Source organism: Myotis daubentonii, chromosome 7, assembly GCF_963259705.1.
Source record: "Myotis daubentonii chromosome 7, mMyoDau2.1, whole genome shotgun sequence".
Lineage (NCBI taxonomy): Eukaryota > Metazoa > Chordata > Mammalia > Chiroptera > Vespertilionidae > Myotis > Myotis daubentonii.
In genome coordinates this window covers 51,692,414-51,716,248 of record NC_081846.1, presented here as the reverse complement: position 1 = coordinate 51,716,248, position 23,835 = coordinate 51,692,414, and the positions used below count along the sequence as shown (strand labels likewise).

Here is a 23,835-nt window from a genome sequence, read left to right as displayed (position 1 = left end):
TGAAATGTCTACTGACAAATAAAAATTATTGCTCTGAGGCAAAAATTTTCCACACGTTCTATTCTTGATTGACTTTTCCTATTATACTTGACACTTTTATCTTGAATCTTACAATTGTGTGATTTGATTGTAAAGATCTAAGCTGTATATAAATAACTGCAGAAAAAATAGTTACATGTAGTTCAATTCTGTTTTCTAGGCTCACACATCTGTATGCTATGATGCTAACATAAGCTTCTGAAACTATATGAAGTCATATTTGTTAATGAATCAGAATCTGGAAAACAAAACAAAATGGCACAGTAAACATTTGGATATGCTGTGGCATTACTGGGGCAAAAATGAAAGTTTTTTATTTATTTTTTATTATTGGTTATATAGACCATGAGTTCTCATCTTGTTGAATTTTCCATAATGTCAGTTTGATGAATTGTATTGTCCTATAACCTGATGGTATCAACAGTCTCCATCTATCTATCTATCTATCTATCTATCTATCTATCTATCTATCATCTATCTATCTATCTATCTCAGTTTTGATGATTTTGTTACAGACAAAATCAATTAGTTCTGGTCTGTTACCATGGAAACAAATTTATGTCACAGGCTGTAAATTTGCCATCTCCAAGAATGGAAAGTTGCTCTGTGTCATACAACTTGAAAGATTAGGGAAAAATATCTAGTGTTCTTGATGGAGAGAGGGTGAGTTGTCAGGAAAAGTCTGGGTCAATTACTGGGGCAAGGATGCTGTGTTTTCTTGGTATCAACAAAAGAGACTATTATAGGAAGGACATAATCTAAAAGGATGAACTAACTAATCACCCTCTTATAGAAAAAAGTTATTAATTTTTTCAAAAGGAATTTTCAATTTGGGTTTATGATTATCAGGTATTAGTATTTAGTATATGTTCTCAGGCAGCATGTGACCAAGAGCATCATATATTATTGCAGGCATACAGAGAGCACTCAGCACATTATGATAACCATTGATCATTCTTCCAAAGCAAAATTTAATATTATTTTTAATATTTCAAAAGTTTTGAAATAATGCCGGGTTGGTGTACCTAGCTAACTAGGTGGTTTTGAAGATTAAATAATAATAGATAAAAACCATTGAATAATTACTATGTGTCAGACATTCTATTATATAATTTATGAATATTAACTCACTTAATCACCTTTATAAACTTACTAGAGGCCCGGTGCACAAAAATTTGTGCACTCGGGGGGGGGGGGGGGAGAGGGGTCCCTCAGCCCGGCCTGTGCCCTCTTGCAGTCTGGGACCCCTCGGGAGATAACGACCTGCTGGCTTAGGCCTGCTCCTGGGTGGCAGAGGGCAGGCCCAATCCCTAGGTGCAGCCCCTGGTTGGGCGCAGAGCAGGGCCGATTGGGGAGTTGGGGCACCGCCCCTGTCATGCACAGAGCAGGGCGAATCGGGAGGTTGCGATGCCACCCTCAGTCACGCTCAGGGTAGGGCTGATTGGGGGGTTGGGGCACCGCCCCCTGTCACACACAGAGCAGGGCCGATCAGGGGGTTGGGGGGCTCCCCCCCCCGTCACGCACAGAGTAGGGCTCATCAGGGGGTTGGGGAGCTCCTCCCTGTCACGCACAGAGCAGGGTTGATCAGGGGGTTGGGGAGCTCCCCCCTGTCACGCACAGAGCAGGGCCCATCAGGGGGTTGAGGAGCTCCCCCCTGTCACTCACAGAGTAGGGCCGATAGGGGAGTTGGCACACCGCCCCCTGTCACACACAGAGCAGGGCGGATCAGGGGGTTGGGGCGCCGCCCTCTATCACCCACAGAGCAGGGCCGATCAGGGGGTTGGGGCGCTGCCACTGTCACACTCAGGGCAGGGCCGATGGGGAGGTTATGGCTCTGCCCCATCACACACAGAGCAGGGCTCATGGGGGGGGGGGGGAGTTGGGGCACCGCCTTCTATCACCCACAGAGCAGGGCTGATCAGGGGGTTAGGGCACCTTCCCCTGTCACGAACAGAGCAGGGCGGATAGGGAGGTTGTGGCCCCACCCCCTGTCACACACAGAGCCGCAGGGCGATCAGGGGGTTAGGGCGCTGCACCCTGTCACACACAGAGCTGCAGGGCAATCAGGGGGTTTGGGTGCTCCCCCCTGTCATGCTGATCCCAGTGTTGGGAGGCATATTACCCTTTTATTATATAGGATAGAGGCCTGGTGCATGGGTGGGGACCGGCTGGTTTGCCCTGAAGGGTGTCCTGGATTAGGGTGGGGGTCCCCACTGGGGTGCCTGGCCAGCCTGGATGAGGGGATGATGGCTGTTTGCAGCTGGTCACATACCCTTCAGGGTGGGGGTCCCCACTGGGGTGCCTGGCCAGTCTGGGTGAGGGGCTGAGGGCTGTTTTCAGGCTGGGACTGAAGCTCCCAACTGCTCCTTTTTTTCTTTTTTCTTTTTTATTCTGGGCCAGCTTTAGCTCTGAGGCTCCAGCTCTTAGGTCTCCGCTCCTGAAAGCAGGTATCTGGTTTGTTTCGGTTCTACAATCGAAACTCTGTATCAACTCCAGCTCTGAGATCCCAGCCCGCTGAAAGCTGGTTTCTGGAGTTTTGTTTAGTGTCTGTATTTGTTACAATGTTTGAAACTGTAGGCTCAGAGGCCTGCAGCGGCCGGCGGCGGGGAACGTTGGAGTCCTCCGTCACTGAAGCAAGCAAGCCTCATGTTAGTTTCAAGCTGCCTGGCTGCCAGCCGCCATCTTGGCTGACAGTTAATTTGCATATTGCCCTGATTAGCCAATGGGAAGGGTAGCGGTCGTACGCCAATTACCATGTTTCTCTTTTATTAGTGTAGATGAGGTTGGTATTATTATTCTCATTTTACAGATCAAAAAATTAAGATGCAGGTAGGTTAGATAACTTATCAATGTTACAAAAGTAATAAGTCGAGGAGCCAGGATTTAAACCCAGTTGGTTCAGGAAATAGCCTACAAAATGATATGCTTAGTTTATCTTTTCTGAAATTGAATTAGGATAAGTCAGCTACTATATTGGGTGGTTGCTATGTATAGAGCCCCATGTTATGAATGGGGTGGTGCAACCTAAGAAATATAGCAATATAATCCTCACCTTTGTTTTAATATAGAAGATAAAACAAACATGAATGAATTAATAACAAAAATAAAATCCACTTCTAATATATTCATGTTCATATGTATGTTCAGCACATTGGAGTTATCTAGAGGTAAATTAAAAGCCTAGACCACTTTCTCCTATATCATGTACCTCTTGTTGTCAGTGTGGTGTCAAAGAATTCAGCATTCCTCCTAGTCTGAATAAACTATTGAGAAAGTAAGTATAGCAAAGAAAGCACAATTCCATGGCCAAATTCAAATTCAATCTAGACTTTCACTACCCTTGTTCCTTTCCTATTAGCTAAACATATGACTGTCCAGACATAAATATTATTTATTGACGTGCCAATCTCTCTATATAAAACCCTAATATGCAAATAGACTGAATGACAGAACAACCTAACAACCAGTCGCTAAGATGTGCCCTGACCACTAGGGGACATGCACGGAACATGGTGGGCGTCGGCAGCAGGCGGCAGAGCACGGAACATGGTGGGCATTGGCTGCAGCGGCATGATGGAGCAGGTGAGCAGGGGCGCCAGACCAAGGCAGGGTGCCAGTTGCTGTCATGGAATGAGCCTCTGGTGGTTACTGAAAGTTCTCTCCCATGGGCTGCAGTCCCACTTGGCGCTCCCGCTGCTGGCGCCCAACGCAGGTCCTGATCACTCAGAGCTGTCATTGCGAGCAGAAGCTGCTGACTATGACCGCCCCTGAGGGCTTCTCCACCTGCCCTTGCTCCTGAAGGGCGATTGGGGCATCAGCCACTGCTCCTACCCACTGACGGCGCTGGCCCCAGTCGCTCCAGGTCAGCAGAGGGTGCGAGCAGGGCCGGTGTTGGCAGCTCATGGGAGCAGCTGCGGCAGCAGTGTTTAACAAGAGAATCTATATCTGCTTTTCTCTACCTGGACTCAATGTCATGCCCCTGGAAAGAAATAGCTGTATGAAAGCATGAACTCATCTCCATCTTCAGAACAATTTTTACCTTGGAAATAATTAGCTTCCAGGTGATGAAGTTCCCTGTGACTTTGTTCTTATAAGCTTAGAGAGACAACTGCTAACTAATAGCAACTATTAGGCCAAAGTAATTATAGACAAGTCAGAACTACTGGTTCTGATTTTTTCTCCTGTATGTTTGCAAAATGAAATTGTCTGTTCAACTCCCCAATATTCATTCCACTTCAGATACCTCCTTCAAGCTCCGTGCTAATCATTGGTTAAGAATAGGCATGTGGTCCAATTCTGGCCAAGAAGAGGTGAGAAGTCCACCATGTGGGTGTCTGTGAAAGGCTTCTTCACTGCTAAGAAAGAGACCATGGAGACGGAATCCTCTGGGATATGATATGTGGCATTACTCCAACTTACAATCAGAAGGGATGGCATTCTGAGGGCAAAGATGACACACTGAGGGAGGCAGATCACAGAGACAGCTCTACCCATGGGCTCTGGATGGACACTCAGCTCTTGGACCCAAACCACCTCTGCACTAATTGTTACATTCAATAAACATTCTTCTTGACTAAGACCATTTTAGACAGCTTTTCGAGTGAGCAGCAGCTGATACATCAAACAAATAATACTCCTTGTTGGTTCAAAAACTTGGCCAGTTCAGAAGCCAGCTTACAACCAAATACTAACCACATATTTGGATATCTTTCACTTCATGCAAAATGGTGAGCTATGGATCCAGTTGCCAAATAAATATAATAAAGTGCAAGTACAATCCTGGGTTATTTACTAAGTATACAGGATGATTCTTTCTTAAAAAGAAAACAAAATAAAAAGTTGGATTCGTCTCTTTCTCCCATCAGGAGCCTTTGGCTTCGTTCCATTCCCTGAGATCATCTCTGCCATGTCCCTCTCTACGCTTGCCTTTTTGTTCTGCTCTGACTGTCCTTGTTAGCTAATAGAGACTTTAGTTTGCTTTCCACAAACATAAATTTATGCCCACTAGTAGTTTAAGCACCTTCACAGTACCTTTTTCCGGAAGAGCTCCAGGCCACTTCTGGGAATTATCTCATTTGTCGTACACTATTCCTAGAAGAGATTCTGTGTTTGTACCCCAGTAAGCCACTCTGCCAATACTCCTTGACAGGTATCTTGTCTCCGAGGAACGCTGATGAGGCTTGGTGTCAGCTTTCTTATTCCAGGATCTGTGTAGAAAGGGAGCACAGGTGAAGTTAGTCCAGCATCTTGGGCATTTGACTGAATTGCGTGCTCTGGCTCTGGCTCTGGGTTTTCATACTTTGTTGACTCATAGCCCTAGATCGAGAAAGTAGGACTGAGGCCAAGCAGGTTGTTTGAGCCTTGTAAGCAGTGCACCCTGGGCTGCTCAAGGAAGGATGGGGCCAGGAACCAGCGCCAGAGTCCTGGGTCGGGTGGGCTCACCTTCCTCCGCTGGCCCTGATGCAGGAACTCTTTCTGAAGGCACGCTGGAGTCCAGAGTATCCTCCTGTTCATCACCTCCTACTTTCCGCCCCCCTGGTCTCCCTCTTTACTTCCCCTTTGTTTCTTTTCTTCAAATGCCAGAAAGACCAAAGAAGCAGACCAGTGAAGTATGCGGTTACAGTGTTTTAGTTCCTTTTCAGCTCCTCTTCCTCTCTACCTAAAACCCTATATGATAATATGAGTAAGGTAAGACCAATAAACTGTATTCAGTGGCTTCTAAGAGTAAGCTTTGTACAAGCAAAGGTGAAAAAACCAGCATACTAAACCGAGGCGTAATATCCATTTCAGTATAACCATCTGATGTTATATTCCTACCAGATATAACCATTGGCAATCTTAGCCCAGTTGAACTGGTGACTATTTCAAAGGAGAATATAAGTAATTTTAAAATCAGCAATTGATGTGTAAAACAATATTTATTTAATTCATTTATACAACGCCCATAACCCTAACTGGGTATAGATTCTCACCAATAAATTTTCTTTTATAATTTACTATGACAAAAAATATATTAAATCTCACTTTTTTTATTTTATACATATTTTTAAAAAATCTTTTACTCCTGATGAGAACTCATTCCTAAGCCACCAATCATTTCTTGAATCTGTCATCAGAGTGATTTTTCTAAAACATGTATCCTACCACTATTAAAAATCTGTCCATCAGTGATTTATAGTCAGTGTAACAAAGTGTGCAAGTGCCTTTATGATCTGGGCCTGCCTCTCCTCCCTTACCTTTCACTTTGTAGTAACACAGACCTGGCTCTGCCATTCACTAGCTGCGTGACACTGAACATGTTACCTAACCAATCTACTTTTTAGTTTCCCATCTGTTATTGGGGATTATAATACCCAGAAAAATAAGGCTGGTGTTAGAATTAAATGAGATTATACATGCATATGTAAAGACACTTGCACAGTACCCGGTATAAAGTAGGTTTTCCATAAAAGCTGGAGGTTTTAATAGTATTGGAGGTGAAAATAATAGTAACAATAGTATTATAGTTATCATTTTCTATAAAATGATAATAATTCTAATAATACCCATCAAACAGACTCATGCATTAGAGTATAAAGCATTACATTATTAAATAAATGTATAGCCTTTCAATAAATGTTAGTTCCCTCTCCTTTACAGCCACAGGTTAGTAAATGTTACTTCCCTTCTCTTCACAGCACACAAGTAACTGTGTTTTAGATAGCTTGGTCTCCAGCCTGACATATGTAATGAACATAATGTTAAATAACCAAAGTATGGGGACATGGAGCGGGATGAGGTAAGGAAGGCTGAACATCAAAGAGGGACTAAGAGAAGGGAGAGCAGGAGAGTACAGTTGGAGAAAGCATCCCCAAAGGTTCTCCTCTGCCCATGTCCTCGCGCTTATTCCGACGATGAAAACACTTGGAAGCCCAGTGTTTCAACATTGAAATGAATCTTTCAGGTCATCAAGTTTCACCATTCACGTTTTCAAGCGGTGGTCCCTAAAACTGAGCATCGGTGAGCTCATTGAAAATCACTGATTCGCAGATCAGAAAAATATAGCTTATGGCCTGGGCTCCAAATGGGAGAGATTTTTTTTTCCCAATTCCAAGAATCCATGGGAAATAGCTGAGCTCTGCGTATGGCCTCATGATCCACTTTAGGCCTCCTATTTCAAGTTGGATATGTCTCAGTAAGATTTCTAGCTCTTTAAAAGCAGCCCGTGGCTTACAGATTAACCATCATATAAAACTGCATGTCTTGAGTTAACTATCAGGATTCTTAAAAGCAGTTCTGAGCTACACTTGGGCTATTTGTTAAAGAATCAGATTTTTGGGTTCAATCTCTGGAGACTCCGAGAAAGTTGGTGTGGGACAAGACCCAAGAATTTGCATTTTAAACAAACTTCCTCAATGAATCTGGTGCAGGTGGCACATGGGTTACAATTTGAGAAGACTGCTCTGAAGGAAAAGAGTAGAGGTTCCTGGAAATTTCAGTGTTCGGAAATCAAGGGGAAGTTCATGCCACAAGTGAGGAAGTGACAGCTCAAACAGCATGACAGGGGCCGCTCTGAAAAGGTTGGGTGTCACTAGAGAACCTTGGACAAAATGTTTTAACTTTATTTTTCTTCACCCATTTTTATTTTTACTATTGATGCTGCTAACTGTAATACTAATATCAACAATTGAATTTTTAAGAGATGAATGTAACTGTTTATATTTTGTTACTTTATTTTATCCTGACACTTTATCCTTTCAAATGTTCCAGCGGTTCTCAACCTGTGGGTCGTGACCCTTTGGCGGTCGAACGACCCTTTCACAGGGGTCGCCTAAGACCATCCTGCATATCAGACATTTACATTGCGATTCATAACAGTAGCAACGTTACAGTTATGAAGTTGCAACGAAAATAATTTTATGGATTGGTCACAACATGAGGAATTGTATTTAAAGGGCCAGGAGATTGAGAACCACTGCCCTAGAGTGTCTTAAATTTTTGTCTTACTCCAGCTCCATTGTTTCTAACCGTCATTTTGTCTTTCTAGTTTATCCTTTAGCTATTTGGGGCCATTGATGCTATTTTCATTCCCTTTCATTCCATTTTAGCTTCTTTTATGCTGACAGCATGATGCACCTGCTTCAGAATTTTCCAGTTCAAACCCATTCTGTCATGCACTCGGCTGTAAAACCCCGGGGACTTGGCTCTGTGCAAGGCCTGCAGCAGACCCACAGCTGTGGCCGAGGAACTCCCAGACTTTCCCAGCAGGTCCCCGCAGCGTTGCCCCTGGGGAAGGGGCAGCCTTCCATCTGGGTGGGAACACCGGTTGGTGTTGCAATGTCTGAAATAGTCTTACCTTACCAGCTGCTCATCTGGGTTGAGGCCCTTATTAAGGAGATAACTTCAAATGGCTAAACCACCAAGATGTTATGCAGGGGAATACTGAAAGTTTGTCTAGGAAGCAAACCATCCGTCCACCGCTCTGGGTGCTCCAGATGTTCTCCTAAATCAGTTTGCATCCAAAGGCTTCATGGTGGTCATGTTAACTGGAAATCTGAGATTCCTTTCTTTGCATTGTATAAAATTCATCCCTGCCTTCACTCTAAAAATGTTGCACCCAGGAGGCTCAGAGCAAAATGTACGTTCTAGAAGAGTAACTTCATGAACCCACAGTCTTTAAAGGGTTTTTCATCTACACTTTTCTACATTTTCTTTGTCTTCAACTTCCTACTGTGCATTAATTTTTTTAAAATAATGCACCACTTTATATGATCTATATATATAAAAGCCCAATATGCAAAGTGTCCCCTCAGGAGTTCGACCGAACAGGAGTTCGATCACTCGCTATGATGTCTGCTGACTACCAGGAGGCAGCGTGCAATGAAGGAAGGTCCCAGCCAGCAGCCACTAGGGACCCTACCTGTGCATGAATTTTGTGCACTGAGCCTCTAGTTTTTTTATATAAAAAGGTGGGATATAATGACTAAAAATCAAATTTCTCTAAATATGTGATTTAAAAGATTTTATTTGTTCTTAAGCATGAGTCTATGCTTCTTATACATAATCATTTTTCTCCTATACTTAATGCTATAAAGAATATAAATGTTAAAATTTGAACTTGAAAGCCCAGTGTTTTAACATTGAAATGAATCTTTCAGGTCATCTAGTTTCACCATTCGCATTTTTAAGCAGTGGTCCCTAAAATTGAACATCAGAATCACCTGGAGGACTTTTTGTTAAAACACTGCTTGTCAGGTCTCACCACAGAGTTGCTGATTCTGCAGATATGGGAGAGGTCCCAAATCCTGCATTTCTATAAGCACACAGATGCTGCTGTTGCCACGGGCCCAGGACCACAATGTGACAATGACTGGCTTACTGAGTTCAGAATTAAAGGTTTTCTGAAGTTAGAAATATAAGTGCTAGTAATATTGTTCTCGTTTTAAATATATATATATATATATATATATATGTATATATATATATCCTATCTAATAGAGAATATGCAAAGATGGTAGCGCCACAGCCAATAAGGAGGGAATATGCTAATTGACTATCATGCCCTCAAAGATAGTGGCACCCACAGCCACAAGTTGGCAGCACCCAGTCCCCTCAGCACCTGCCTCCAGAGTCCCCTAGTCCCCTCAGCCCCCCAGCCGCCCAGGGCCGGAACAAGGCACAGGCAAACCTTGTATGGTGGCTGCCCAGCCACCCCGGGCCACCAGAGGCTCAGGTAACCAGGGCCAGCCGAGGCTTGCACTGCCGGCAGTGGCAGCAGCAGAGGTGTAATGGGGGCATCACCTTCTCTTGATCACCAGGTCGCTTCCTGCCTCTGAGGGCTCCCAGACTGTGAGAGGGGGCAGGCTGGGCTGAGGGACCCCCACCTCCAGTGCATGAATTTTCATGCACCAGGCTTCTAGTGTATATATAATTTTATTGATTTCAGAGAGGATGCAGAGGGAGATAGAAACATCAGTGAGAGAGAATCATTGATCAGCTGTCTCCTACATGACCCCCACTCAGGATCAAGCCCTCAGCCTCGTCATGTGCCCCAACTGGGAATTGAACCTCAGCTTCTTGGTCAGAGACTGAGGCTCAACCACCCAGCCACACCAGCTGGGTATATTGCTCTCATTTTTATGAATTCTCAAAAATGACAATCATTTGTTCATTCATTTAATGTCATGTAGTATAATTCCTCCAAACCTGGAACTTTAGAATGATTTATGGCAGTATTTCACAGAAGCATGCGACAGCTTCGTCACTGTCTCCCTTCCAGCCTGACTCCCATATAGCCTCATTTCACCCAGTAGTCAGAGTGATTTGGGGAAAACAGAAATCAAATCATGTTCTTTTGCTGCTCAGAAGCCCAGAGGCTACCCAGTGAAAAGGCCAAACTCCTTCCAATTGCCTATAAGGCTTTATGATACAGCCTTCCAGTTCCCTAGCTAAATTCATCTCTTCCTGATCCCTGCCTCTCTCACTCCTCTCTAGCCCAATTGGCTCCTGGCTGTACTCTGCACCAGCCAAGCACACATACACTGTTCCACCTCTCAAGAACACTCTTCCTCTAGACAGCTGAATGCCTAACTCCCTGACCTCCTTCAAGTCTTGGCAAGAGTTTATCTTCTCAAAAGACACCTGCTGTGCTTTTTCTTCAGCTTTTTATCCCACTCTATTGCTTCCAAAGCACTTATCACCTTATTAAGTAGTATACTAGAGGCCAAGTGCACAACATTTGTGCAGGGGCCGGGGGGGGGGTGTGGTCCCTCAGCCTGGCCTGCACTCTCTCCAATCTGGAACCCCTCGGAGGATGTCCAACTGCCTCTCGCAATCCAGGACCGCTGGCTCCTAACCACTCCCTGCCTGCCTTACTGATTGCCCCTAACCACCTCTGCCTGCCTGCCTGATCGCCCCTAACTGCTCCCCTGCTGTCCTGATTGCCCCTAACTGCCTCTGCCTTGCCCCACACCTGGGACCCAGGACTCTCTTCTCTGGCCGGCCGCAGGCACCCAAGACCCAGGCTTCCCTCCCTCAGGCTGGCCACAGGTACCCAGGACCTGGGCCAGCTTCACCTGGGCTGGCCACAGCTGCAGCCACAAGGGACCCTGGGTGGGCGGCTTCGCCTGGGCCACAGCCGCAGGCACCCAGGACCATGAGGTGGGTGGCTTGTCCCTTTCCTGGGTGGCAGGCATAGGCACAGCCGCTGGCGCCCGGGACCACAGGGCGGGCGACTTGTCCCTCTCCCAGGCCGCAGTCTGGCTGGTCCCATTCCTCTCTTGCAAGCTCATTTATGCCTGGCTAGTCCCCATTCCTTTCTCCCTGGTGTTGAGTGTCTGATCCATTTCATCGTGACAGAGTGAGGGTGTGACAACCACTTTCATATTAGCTCTTTATTATATAGGATAATTTGCTTATTTATGTTGATTATTCATTTTCTGTCTCTCCTAGGTAGACTATAAGCCTAGAAGTAAGCAGGCATTATTAAGTGTCTGTTGAATACAACTACTTAAAATTAATTCTACAACAGCGCAGTTCAACTGGGCAGCCACTGGCATGTGCAGTAGCTGAAGGCTTGAAATTTTGCTCGTGCCAAATTTTGAAATGATAATGTTTTGGGCATGTCGTCTCTTTTGTCTTTTTTTCAAGTTGGCATCTAGAAATTTTAAGTACCTATGTTGGCCTCATATTTCTATTGAAGAGTGCTGGTCTACTCTACACCTTTCTCCTACTCCTTCACCCTCCTCCAAGGGATCAAACCCATAAACAAATTCATGAATTAAGGAAGGAGGTGAGCCCCTAGTCTGAAATGCTCTAGAAAGCACTGCAGCTCTCTCTAGATTGATTAATTCTCAGTATTATTTGGTCAGATTGTTGTTCTTGTCCTTAAGTAATAGGATTTTGGACAAAGAAACACTACAGTGAAAATGCTACTTTGTCCATGAGCAGACATCTGTGTGCGTGCATGCATGAGCATGTGGAGCAGAAAGGGCATTTAAACCAGAATACAACAGACTTATAGGCAGCTTTCTATTTTGAAATAAGTTGGCATCATGACAAATAGAAAGCAAACAGCATTCTCAGCCCAATAATCAATCCTTGATCCGCATTCCTACCCTCACATCCGTTTTGCTTCAGCCATAATAGCCCTCTGAGGTGCCCTGGGCCATGTTTCTCCCACTGCTTGCTGGTTCTTGTGCTTTAGGCAATTTCTTTCCAGGCAACCACAGACTGTTTACTGACTGTAATCAAAATGACAGCGCACTGTTTACACAACCGAGTGTTGAGTCGATTGCCTTTTTCACTTGGCAACCTGAGGAACTCGAGAATAGGGATCTTAAGGTACAACTTGCTACTTCAAGATGATAGTGCTTATTTGACAAGTTTCCTGCACTCCTCTGGGGTTTAAAATACAAAGGATTGAGCGAGATCTAGCCCGGAGCTGAGTGGCTGTAATCACTGCCTTCACATCAGTGCTAGTGGTAAACGCAACTGGAACACAGGTGGCTTCAGGTGGGGCAGATGTTCAGACCTCACATGATTCTTCACCAGCCAGAACCCCGCCCCTGAGGGGCCTTCTCGACCAAGCATGCCCCACAAGAGATGGTTATAGTGCTGGGGAATCGGATCACTGTGAGGCGGTGACAGTGTAACATCCCCTGCCCCATATTTTTAGAAACAAGTCTCAGTGAAAATATAGGGAAGAAAGGAAGGAAAACAGAAGAAAAGGAATGAGACTTGCACTTCAGGTAAAATGTATGTTAGACTTGTCTTTGCCAACACTTGCTGTGACATATTGAACACTCAGCACCTCTGATGATCAGTGTCTGCATTTGTAAAAGACAGTGAGGAGGGAAATTGACTAGTTCTTTTGTAGTGTGTCCTTTATCTCTCAAACTCTAGCCCAGTGCCCAGGCTCTAGCTCTCTGTATGAGGTAGACTCCAACATTGATCCCTTATGGGAATTACCTGAGGCAGGGCAATAACCTCATGCTCTGAACAAGGGTACTTGAATGCTGACTAATCATGTGACTGAGCCAGGCTGTGCTATACCTACTAGAGGCTGTCTTCCTCTGCAGAATCCTCTAGTACACTAGGGACTTGCTAGTTTTAAATGTAAACCGTGCTTATGATGAGTCAATAGGAATGCCTTGAATAGAGCAAAGCTGGAAAGTTGGTTACTGAAAAGAACGATTCCTCGAATTCTTTCTAACTCTAGATATTCAAGTCTGATACACGATTTCTGCATGAAATTATAGTATCAGAAACCTTCTCACCTGGGAAATTCTATCCAAATAGCAGTTAAAAACAAAAACACTGACAAAATTTTGTCTAGTTTTCAGTGAAATATGACAAGTCAGTTGGTTAATTCCCCCCCAAAATAGGACCTTTTAAAGGAAAGAATAGATGAAAATATCTATTTCTGGGACTGGAATTCAGTACCCAGAAGGTCTGTGCTTTCCTTTAGCAGCTGAGCACATCGTTGGCACCAACATTGGAGCAAGGCTCTGTGTGCATTGCCCTGATCTAGGCGCCTGGCATGCCACTACTGCAGCAGGAATATAAGGTGGGAGGTCTCCGCATGTAAAGGCAGGAGGAACCCTGTTCAGAGATCAGTTCTTCGAAGGCTAAAGGAAGGCCAGATGCTACAGGTAAAAGGAAATCACATGATGTAATTTCCCCCCAGACAGGGATGGCAGCAACCAAACTGCTAATGAGAGCCAAGACCGGCGCTTGTCTTTCCCGTGCTTCCCAGGACTGAGGACTAGCAAGTAAGACCCTGCCGGGGAGGACACAGTCATGAGGAGAAGCATAAGAAGAGCTGAAGGGAGGAGATGCTACAGAAGACGGAACTGGAACTTCTGACGTTCCTACAGTGTTCCGGGTGTGCCACCTAAACTATCTCCTCAGGGACATGGATAACTCAGGATTTTGGTAAAATTGCCTGTCCAACACGAGGGCATTCGATCCACTCATTCTTTAAGTGTCCCTTATTTTATTTATTTATTTATTTATTTATTTATTGATTTGATTGATTTATTGATTTATTGATTTATTTTGGTTGCTTTGGTTTATCCTTTTTCTACTAGAAATGTTCTTGTCCATATGGATAGGGTTCTGGTATGCAATTTTATGCACTCAACAAGATCTCTCTCTCTCTCTCTTTTTTTTTAGGTGTGTTTAAAAAAAAAAATGGGTGTGAGGTATAGGCTTTGGGGCAGATCCTAAGATTGAAAGTATCTCTAATCCCTCAGGAGTGGCTGCCTTGCATTCGTTTAGCATTAGCAAGCATACCCTCATGCAGAGTTGAGCTCTGCAAATGGTGGTCTTCAAGCCGAGGCCTGGATTGACAAAGATGTATTGGACTTGTCCCTGTTGGGTCTCCTCAGGGCAAGCTGGCTCTGTTCACATTCCTGGTACCATTTGACAAGTGTCTTAAGTTTTTATGACTAAGTGTCCCATCTTTAAGTACAAATAATAGACTTTCTTTTTAGAGCAGTTCTAGGTTTACAAAAACTAAAATTAAATTGGAAAGTACAAATAGTTCCCACATCAAGTTCTCTTTTTTTGTCTTCAATACTTAGTCTTCAAATTTTTTACTCAGGAAGAAATTAAGTAAATAAGTAGAAAGTATGTTGTCATGCATAAAATTCCTCAAATTTAGCTTTTCTGAGGGATATGGATTGGTGGAAAAAACATGTATTATTTTGTGATTCATTTGATCTCACAGACTGTTGTCTGACACGTGGCACCACTAGACTGCATTTGATGGGTATTTTAAAGAAATGTGTCTTGCAGTGACTCAGGGTAATTTTAAGGCACCAAGTAAACAACATGTCTAACAAATGTCTAAGAGAGAGGTCATTATTGTGGCTTTGGTGGTGCATCTTAACTCTCGTGTTAATTTGCATAGAGATCTGCATCATGGTTCAGATGTGCTCTGCCACTTTTTATTTACTCCCAGGCATCACTCTTTTCCTTTTCCAAATGTACTAAATGCTTTGAATAACAAGTTGGAATGCTTTTCCCCAAAGAATCAAGTCAGTTCTCACAGTTGTCACCATGTTGGTGGAGGGAATGGTTATAGCACAATAAATTTTTGTTCTACATTGACTGAATAATTTAAGGTGACCCTTCTTCAAAAAAGCATACCTTCTCTGTCAAAAGAATGTCAGAAAGCATTCTTATTAATATTTTACTGGTTTGTTACTTATATTTTCATTGCAGACTACCTAAGGGCTGTGTGTAAAAAGGTAAGATGTAAGTAAATAATGCAATCCCACTTTGAGAATCCAAGCACTGCTTCACAGACACCCATCATGAATCTAGCCTCAGACATACCATTGGATTGCTAATGTTTACCACAGATGTGCCAGCCTCCTGCTTCAGAACGTGGATATTCTCATCCTGAGATTCAATAGATCTTTTTACACAGTGATCATTTACTGACCAGGTGGACAGAATGGTAGAGGTCATGAAGAAAGGATAGTTAAGTAGAAATATTAAAGGATATTTCTCTAGAAGAAAGACTTTAGGATATAATCTGCTCTGAAGGACAAAGAAGATTATTTTATTAAAGGTTACCACTGTGTCATCCTCAGCTGTGGGAAGGACTGTGGGGAAACCAACATGGAAACAACTGGGGTGTTAACCCAGTGAATGTCTCCTTAAAGAGTTGAAAAAGCTGAGTCACCTTGGTAAAGGAATTCCTTTTAAGAAATGAAATTTATTATTAATTCCTCTAGATTAACTCATTTCATTTTTTTTTTTTGAGAAATACCACTTTCTGAAAATACATTTTAAATGCATTTCGACTTTTTCAAATGTGTTGGTTTACAGAGATGCCTTTTCTCTGAATATTCCACAATTGCAGTTTCAAAAATTAGAAATCAATATTTTGTTTCCAGCTTGCTGACCTGGACAGCCAAAGATTATTTTTCAATAGACACTCTTATTTTATTATTGAGAACAAGTTTCAAAGAAGCAATTCATAAGGCAGAATGAAAAAAGGGCGTATCTCTGATTTTACAAATTGAAGTTTGTGGATGCTTATTTCCAAGTGTGCACTATTGTTTGTACTGTTAGTTTGCAAAATATATCATAAGCAGCTGAATCAACTTTCAGATAGACTTAAGGGTAGGGAATTAACAATTTGAAATATAAAACTGCTCACACATATGGAATAAATACCAGCTTGTTCAAACAAGAAAGAAATGGACATGAATGTATTTTTTTATTTTCTTAAGTATTTGCATAGTCTCTTTAGTTAACATGGGCTCACTCATTAGCATTTAAAGCAATTACTTTGGACATCATTTCTCAGCTAATTTTCACTTCTCTAGATAAGCTCCCATTAGGTTCTCTTATTTTTCTCTGCCTTACTCTAGTCCAGTGGTTCTCAACCTTCCTAATGCTGCGACCCTTTGATACAATTCCTCATGTTGTGGTGACCTCCAACCATAAAATTATTTTTGTAGCTACTTCATAACTGTAATTTTCCTACTGTTATGAATCATAATGTAAATATTTAATATGCAGGATGTATTTTCATTGTTACAAATTAAACATAATTAAAGCATAGTGATTAATCACAAAAACAATATGTAATTATATATGTGTTTTCCGATGATCTTAGGCGACCCCTGTGAAAGGGTCCTTCGACCTCCAAAGGGGTCGCGACCCACAGGTTGAGAACCACTGCTCTAGTCAATTGGTTCTCAAACCTGGCTGCATGTTTGAACTATACTTGCAGAGCTTTTAAACAAACACTGATACACAAACCAGCCCAGAGGATCTAATTCAATTGGTGAAAGGTGGAGCCAAGCATTGCTCTTTTTTAGCTTTGCAGGCAATAGCAGCATGCAGCCAGAGCTGTGGGCCGCTCACTGAATAAACTTATTATATTTTACCTCTTTCTTCTTCTCTCAGAATGTTTACATGTCTATTTGTTCCTCCTGTCACTTTTATTGAGGTTTTAAAAATCTAATTTTTTTCAATTCTCATTTTGCTTTTTATTGTTTTTCCATTTACTGTTCAAGAATTTCTCATTGCAGATATATGTATTTGATATATAATTTTATCTAATACTACCAATTTTTTATACAATGAAAGAAAATGCAGAGGCATAGAAGCGTGGAACAGACTGAGGAATCTCAGAGGAAAGGTGGAGGGGGCACATATTAACCAAAGAACTTAAATGCATATGCACACAACCCATGGGCACAGATGATAGTGTGATGAAGGCCTTGCGGGGGGGGGGGGTTATGGGGAGGGGGCATGGGCAAACTGGAGGGGTTAATATGGGGTAAAAGAGGACATCTGTAAAACTTTCAATAATGAAGATAAAATTTAAAAAAATAAATAGAATGCAATGTGATTGTGAATTATACTTTTGTCTGTTCTTCCAATGCTAATGTAATAATATAATTCAATTACTGCCATAAATATATAAAAATTGATAGTAAAGCCCCATACAGTTGTTGAAAACTAATATTTAAGAACGGATTTACTTGAGTTGTAATCATTATTGGCTATGATTAAAGATATTTTAGGACTTGGAGACCCTGTGGGACTCAAGGACATATAAATATCCTATTAGTAAAAGTTATACCATTTCACAGCTAAAGGACATATGTTTGCTCTAAATTTTAAGCTTTAAAGACAAATTTTTCAATGGTTTCAGAATAGGGCAGAAGTGAGAATATTATATACTGCACCAACTAACATATCAGTAACAAGATACCCACAGCAAGGGAAGCATTAAAAGCAATCAAAGGCTTGGGGAACTATACCTTTAGGGAACATCCCCTGAAGTTTGGAGATGTAAATATAAGTGTGTGTGTGTGGGGGAGAAGTACGTAGAATATTCAAGGATTTGAAATGAAAGAGGTGGACAAATAGTGGGCAGCTGGGTGAGCCTGGAGTAGTAGAAAAAAGATCTTGAGTCCCAGTGGCTATGCCTCTAAAAACTGTTAAGCCATTTCCTCTTCATGAGGTTTATTTTTCCTCATTGGTAAAAGTACTGGTTGGATTGGAAATGTTGGATGTATCCAGTGTTGTAAGTAATTTGAAATAGATGCCAACATTTAACAAGAGGGAGATTCCTAATGAAAATCTGAAGTTTAAGCTTCTTCGGAGAAAGGGTTTGATTTGACATCTCTCTGGCCCTAAGGAGCTCCTCCTCTTTAGCAAGGGCTGTTGAGTTCCTTAGTCCCACCTTGACTGGCTTCACTTATTTTTTTCTATTTTCTCTGCTCATGTGGAAATTTGAGTTGTTTTCCTGTAAAATTTATTCTTAGGGTCATTTCCAATCACAATATAGTAAGTTCCTTGAAAAGAAAATGCCCAGAATACTTTGTAGAACAAAAATAACTTACAAAGAGAACAAAAATAAATGTCACAAGCAAACACACCAAGGAGACCGAGAAACTAACCAACCAACAGGTGACAGGTTCTCAAATACAGGCTTAAACCCTTACTGTGTCTCATTAACCCTATGCAAGAATATCTGAGGTTCTTGTGCAGATGCACAATGTCACTTAGCAATGAGAACTGGGAGCCAGTGAATTATTCCAGCCTGAATTCTTGGGAAAGGAAACGGACAAAGTGTTCTGTACAACTCAAGTAAGAATGGAGTATATTCTGAATATCAGGATATTAAAATTCCCCAAAGTGAGCTTCTTGGCAGAAAATGGCCAGAGTTATTTAAAGAGTGACTTCCCATCTTTAAATTCACCCATTGAATAAAACAATATTAAACCGCTGCTTAATAATTCAAGGCCCGTCACTTCCTTCACTTTGCTCCGGCACAGAGCTTAATCACATGCAGAGCTCCCTACAGGCAGTCTCCAAAGGATGAAAACCTAATTCACTTATTACAGAAATAACTCCAGACTTTCAAAAGATTCCTCTGAACTAAAACAACCCCTGAGAATTCCCTTATACAACCACCACCTCGCATATGTTTATGTGCACTGCTTATAAGTTACTTCACAGTTGTTCTCTGTTCATATTATCTTGGGCAGAAACTTCTCTAAAATACTTTCCGTCGATCTTTTATCGCTTGAAATTCTGGAGAAAATAGGTAGACTATAAAAAAATCAATCACTTGCTTGGCACATTAAAATGCGCGGTAGCCAGTGGAGTGGGTATTTATATAAATTGTAAAGAGCTATGTGTCTGGGTGTAGATTCAGATTTCAGATCCTAAAGAGCTGGTGCCACTCAGGCAGTTGAGAGGACAATGCATGTCTTTGCTTACTTCGCAAGAGAGCAAGATTTTATTTATTACTGTTTTATCAAGTAAACCACAACTAATAATATTCTGCTCTGAAATGTGTATCTACTAGTGCACTTGATATGTCCTATTACAATGTATCCAAAGAATGGGTTAACTTTATCCCAGAGTGAAAAATATTAGGTAAAGTCTAACTAAAAAGCAGTTTTCCAATCAAAGATAAATGTGTGAACTTGCAACCCAAAGCAACAATAGAATTGGCTTTTATCCTTCCCAAATTTTATAACTATTCCCAAGAACAATCTACCTCACAAAGTAGAAGTTCAGATACAGGTTCTATAACGATTGCCATTAAAATTGTTAACGGGCAAAGTTCAAGTGGAAGCAAAGATGATTTACAATTAAAATGAATCTAACTTTAAAAACTAGGTCTTTAAAGTACAGAAGTATACCGTTAATATCCTGAATTATATTTCAGGAGTAGGTGGGTAATTCATTCTCATCATTTGGAAAAACTGGTGAAACATCCATCAATATTAGGTAGACTGAATAATATATTTTTAGATGACAAATGAAACATTACTTTCCAACCTTCAGGTAGTTCACAATGTTTCTATACATGAATGGTAGTGAGAAAAAAGTAACCTGCCCAGTTACCCATGCAAAGAAATTTCACCATCTCGTCACATGTTCCTTCTTTGGTGGGGGGAAAAACACATTTGTCTTAATATGCTTATAGTTATGAGTGCTTTCCGTTAACTTCAACCCTAAAATTAAGGAATCACAAGGGCTAGGAGTGACCTAGTATCAGGAAAAATGAACTAGCAACAAATTCCAAGCAAAGGACTGTCTAATTGAGAAACCTCACCCTCATTCTTTAAGCCTTCCAAACTTTCCGCCACCTCAGATCTGTCTAATCATGAGCCCATTAAGTCATCGTGGCTGCCATGAAGATGAAACTGACAGCGCCATTACTTGAGTCAGTTTAAAGAGGCCCAGGGTGGTTGAAGGGAAGAACTGGGAGGCCTGGGGTGCTAAGAGGACATCCCAGCTCTAGCTCCCGAAGATCCCAGGAGCACACAGCTGTCAAGAGCACAAAGCTGCACACAGAGAAAACCTTGGGAGGGAAACAGAGATTTGCAGTATGTCAACAATTTCATCAGGCACCGTTTTATTTTACCATTAATAGGATTTAAACAGTAGAGAGCCTGTGAGTTGATTGCACAGCCAACACATGCACTTATTTGGGGGATTTAGGCTCTATAATTTGATGATCATAGTAGAAATTATTTGGCATTTAAATGTGATTCTTAGTGAAACCTAGATTTTCTTTGTGAATCTTCAGACTTTTGCCTAATTGGTCTATACTATTAAGGCACAAGTGAAATAAAATCCCTTGCCCCCATTTTGTTAAAAAGAAGAAAAAATAAACCCTTTTAAGTGGAGTCTATGTATACCATTGGGCAAGAACATTCTTCTAGAAGATATCATGAGAGTTCTATAAACTCTCCAGGAAATGTCCACAATGTTAGCACTAATTGACATCATTACAGGGAACATATTTTGCTGTTGTTTTAGCAAGGGCACTCTTCCAAGATGAGAATTATTCACTTTTCAACTGTAGAATTCCTTGGCAGATGGTATAATATCTTCCTGTTGTGGTGGAAGATATTATACCATCATCACCGATAATAACAAGAAAACCTGTTCTGTTTGGTGGGGGTTGGATGGCGAGACAGTGGGCACTTAATCATGTCTCAGGATAGAGAATAAGCACTGAACAGACATTATTTTATTTACACATTCCTGCATCAGAGGCATGGTCATGCCTATTTGATAGAAGATGTAATAAAGATTCAGAAAGTTTAAATACTTTGTCAAGTAATAGTGGAGCTAGGATTCAATCTGCCAGCCCTAGCTCTTAACCACTTCTCCACATTGCTTCCTAGTTGTTAGCACCACAGAAGGAACAGGCCAAGGACCTTTAAAACATCTCTCTCCCTCGACTTCTCTATCCCCATGTTTAGCGCACCATTAGTGGTAATATACAACACAGCAAGAGTCAAAGATGTACCAGTTAAGCTGAGAAATCAACTGGTGAAAATCCAGATAAATTAGAATCATATAATTTTAAAACTGAAAAGTGTCCTTTTATATCTTATATATCCTTGATTCAAATTCCCATCTTTTACGGGCAAGAAAAACATGCTTCAGTGACACTTGGTGTCAAATTTTCTGAGGTGACAAAGCTCCTTAGTGGCAGAACTTGAACCAAAACCTAAGACTTCCATCTCAGTACTCAACCTATTTTCTCTACTGCGTCAATAAATTACAGTATTATGCATTTACTATTAGCTTTTTCTAAAGAATAAGATATACAAGCTTATGTGATATACATTTAATCAAAACATTTTGTGATTAACTTTGTCTACGTCACCTCTTTACATTGTGACTTCATAGATAGACAAATAACTAAGAGATAATTGAAACTATACCCCCCAAACTGCTAACATTCAGGGCCAAATGTAAACACCCATTCATAAATGTAAAACAGTTCCATCAAGACCAGCTCTTGTGTTTACACAGAACAAAGTTACATTTGGTCACCTGTAGAGAGGCACTGCACGTACAGTACACACAAGTCAATTAACATCCATTTCTGGGAAGCCTTTTCATAGAGGCAGTTTTGTTTATATCCTATGGTAGAAGTTCTGAAATATACAAGATCCGGGGCTTTCTCAGAGGCATCCGCTTGTTTGTAATTTTTTAAGGAGGAGTATTATTGTTACTCACTTTAAAACATTAAGTGAAAAATCAGTGCTTTTGCTACATCATTAAAAATTACCATTGCTTTTAGAGCAGAGGGCTTGAGTTCTATTTTTAGGCCCTCTTGACCAGTACTGACTGGGAAGCCAGGTTGAAATCAGAGGTCTTTATTTCACACAGGGCACTTACTACTCAAGTGACAGTGATGAAATATTTCCATGCAAATCCCTACAGTCACTTATGCTTCATCTTTGGCCTCATATGCTACGCTACACCACCTGCTGTATTAAAAAACAACAACTTTGTGATATCTAAAGCCCTTCTTTCAATTACTACCTATAGATTTTCTGCCAATAATTTCTTATTCTAAGTATGTGATAGCTAATTGAATGATGCATTTGTAGTTACTCTATACAATATTTTAGAGAAAACTATAAAAAATATAGATTAAGTAAATAATTATTTTTTGGCTCATGCAGCTCTCCCTGGTAATTAATAACAGTAGTAGTAGTAGTAATAATAATAATAATAATAACCAATTATTAAGTCTATAAGAAAAAAAACCAGAAATGTTTCAAGCTTATGAGACAATGCATCAAGAAGATATAATACCCTTTAAGTCAATACATTTAAAAGGTAACTATTTAATATAGAAATAAACATATCAAAATATAAAAGAAATTGCACATTATGGAGCATAGAGAGATGATTTTATTATAAAGTTAAATATCTTTTTAATGGTTAGTGTTGGTGATCTTCTTCCATCAGTGAGAATAGATTTTTAGAAAAAAAGAGAATGTGTTTCAAACAGCCAAACACCTCTATCTTATTGTCACTTGTCACTCCCTATACTCACGGCCCCTTTAACGCTGTTAAATGAAAGACTAAGGCACAATGATAGTTCCAGTTTCACTGTACACTTATGTTTAAAAATACTAGACACACTGGACATTTAAACAGAGATGTACAGCCAGAAAATCCATTAGGTTAGCTTCGTGTAATAAAAAATACTGTCTCTGAATACAATGAATCAAACATCTGCATGTTTCTGAACCACAGGACCAGTAATGCCTAGTCTGTACCATAAGTCACCATTTCTAGACAGAGGCTCTGTTTCTATTGAGAGATAAAGGAATAGTAAGCAGTTTACACATCAAATGATGTCTTTGGTTTCTGTAATTTACATTCAAACAACATTAGCTTAAAATAGCAGTATGAAGATGATTTTAAAATAAGAAAAATGATGTGGTAGCAGGTTCTATGGTGCAGATAATGAAAGGTTTTGCCAGCTTACCTGATGAAAGAGAGCCTTAGGGATCACAGCATAACAAAGCCCCGCATCCAAGATGGTTAGAGTGCAGTGTGCCTTCTTTTGCAGTTGTTCACATTTTTGGCCACAGAGGTTTACAAATTAATTACAATGTTTTTTTTTCTTTGCTCTCTCTGTGGGCAAGAACACAAAGGGACCTTTCCAGAATCCTCTCTGCTATGCCTCCGCTTCCTGTTCTGAGATTCACTCTATGGTACCCAACATATATCAGAAAACAGCTTTGAGGGGGAAAAAAAAAAAAAAAAAAAGGCTGACAGAAACCAACGTGGTACCGCCATCTACTGGTAGACACATAGAATTGAATAAAAGGAAAAACAACCCCATTATTCTTTATCATAAAGTGAAACAACATATGAGTATGTACAAAGAGACTCTTTTGCATACTCAATTATTTGAACCTCATAATATGTTTTCAAATATTCATAAATTTAAAAAGTTGATTTAGCCATAAAGTAGCACAATAAACAATAACAAAAGGCCCCACA

At 41.1% G+C, this 23,835-nt stretch overlaps 1 protein-coding gene across 1 annotated transcript in view; it reads right to left on the bottom strand.

The window, feature by feature from the left end:
- LOC132238582 (sodium channel protein type 3 subunit alpha) overlaps positions 1–23,531 on the bottom strand; it is a 113,337-nt gene extending 89,806 nt beyond the window's left edge. The window contains exons 1-2 of the mRNA XM_059704241.1: positions 23,315–23,531; positions 5,071–5,246 (exon numbers count right to left, since the gene is read on the bottom strand). The gene's annotated coding sequence lies outside the window, so the exon portion shown is untranslated. The remainder of the gene's footprint in view (positions 1–5,070; positions 5,247–23,314) is intronic.
- Between the last annotated feature and the right edge of the window lie 304 nt (positions 23,532–23,835).